Raw genomic sequence first — 2,313 nt, 5'->3', positions numbered from 1 at the left:
CAATGTGTCAATACAATCTCAGTCATGTGTTCAGCCGCTCACACAGAGACTAACTCGGGCTCAGTGTTGCTCTTTTACACCGCCTGTCATGCTGAAGGAAACAGTTTCCGTCAGGAGTGATGTCGACCGTGCGCAGGTTTATTCCAGTAATAACACACATCAGGAGATGTTTCCCTTACTGTCGTTCAGGGGGCATTGGCGCCTTCGCGGCCTCCTGCATGCCGGCTTCAGTGCACAGGAAGGCCAGCTTCCTGTTTTTCTGCCCCATCAGTGTGGAGGACAAAAGCACAACGCAGGACTGACACACAAGCACAATCAGCACCCGGCACACGTCAGGCCCCCAGGGCACCCACTTACATCGTGTCCCACCCACACACACATACACACACACCCTGATTACGATGGCTCATTTAAGTAAATCATTATCCAAACTGTTCACAGTCAGCTTTGACTCATGGTCAATTAACACATATACTGTACATTTAAAATAACTGGGATCCAGGACACTCTGGCACGTTGTATTCAATTTACCTCATCTAAGCAACATTGGGAACTCATTACATACATATAAAATATGGTGCATGCGGCCTTATGTTTACTGGACAGTGAATGGGTGGAAGAACAAATAGGTTACACGGTACAAACTTTCTCTCTCCTTGCCGCCCTACAATGAAGGAAAGCCACACGTTAGCTTTAAAAAGCTCTCTGTTGGAACTGAGTGAGTGAGTAAAGCAGATTAAAGGACAAAGAGAGAACATCTTGTACAACCATTGAGCTCCAGAACCAAAGAGGTAAGAGACTGTGCAGGCAGCAGAGAGAGAGAGAGAGAGGAGAGGGAGAGAGAGAGAGAGAGAGACAGGCGCCTCACATCCCCCCATTGTCCAGTTTCCTCAAGGATTCAGAACCACAGCTTGCTCAGGTCATGTGACAAGACAGTTTATGTTTATAGATATATGTATAATTGTATCGACAAGACATTACAAGAGCATCAGAGTTTTTACCACTGCTTTTTGTACCTGTAGTGTTGACTTTTGTTGCATCAATTGCCTTTAAACATGATTTGACCATGACTGTCTGGCAAACGGTGGATGGGTGTTTCACATTTTAGGTGGAGATCTCCCCTCTTTGACACCACTGAAACCCATTGAATGCAAACACACCACTGAGTCAGAATGCGCAACAGTTCTGCTATTAATAATCATGCGAGTCAAAGTCATAATGTGTGGCATACATTTAAAGGTCAGTCAGAGTCAGGTGACTACTAAGATTCCACACACACAAACACAGCGGAGTAAATCCGTCACCAGTTTCGCAATTAACCTCGATTACTCGACAGCAGCTCCGCCGGAGATAATCCAATTAACAGATTTGCTTACGTCGACTTTCCAGGAGAGGGCGGTGTCCTGACAGTTTTAGCCACAAAGCCCAGCCTGGCTCTGCACAACACACCAACAAGTCTCCGCTTCACAAAGGCTCTTTACATCAGTTTGTTTCACGGAGTCTGTGCAGTTGTCTCGTGTTATCCTGAGGCCTATTGTTCAGATGAACAATATTAATTAAAAACGCTTCAGACATGGAGGATCTCTGTCTCACTTCGTGTGTGAAGATGAATTAAGACTAATGACTTTGTATTGTAACACTTAACACTTCTTGCAGTGTGCTTCGGGCTCCAGCATCCCCAAAGCCTTCATGTGCGGCCGAGTGACGTCGCTTAACGCAGAATATTGAGAGAGCAGTCAAGTCACCAAAAGAGAGGCAGAGCGATACCGGAAATGAGGCTACTTTACTTTCACAATAAAACCATACGTAAAAACACTTTTATGAAAGGACACCGCTTATGACAGGGAGCTACGATAAATGTTTAAGTTCAGTGTATTTGGTGTGTGCTAATTTCACATTTTTAATCTCTTAAATAACAATTCTTACAGATATTTTTTAAGCAATCACACGGACGTCATCTATTCAAATCTACAAAATGTGAATGGGGTGTTTAAAGAGGTTTAGTTTAGGATTTTTAAAAATCCTTTGTTTTTAACCTTAATAACAGCATACCATAATGATTAATGGATGGCTAGATACTGAAAAGCACATAGTCCTTAAGATGTACCTAATGCTATGTTTAAGAGATTTTAAAAATGAAGTTTGTTTAGAGTGGTCAGTTTTTTGGGGGATGATTCGTCAAATTGATTTGATCAAAAGAATGTGAAAAATAAGTAAAAACTCATGTAAAATCCACTATAATAATAATAATAATAATAATAATTGTAAATGTCTTCTAAAAAGATGTGGGTATGTTTCCACCTCTTCAGAATG

The sequence above is a fragment of the Cyclopterus lumpus genome, chromosome 10, assembly GCF_009769545.1.
Source record: "Cyclopterus lumpus isolate fCycLum1 chromosome 10, fCycLum1.pri, whole genome shotgun sequence".
NCBI lineage: Eukaryota > Metazoa > Chordata > Actinopteri > Perciformes > Cyclopteridae > Cyclopterus > Cyclopterus lumpus.
This window is presented reverse-complemented; position numbering follows the sequence as displayed.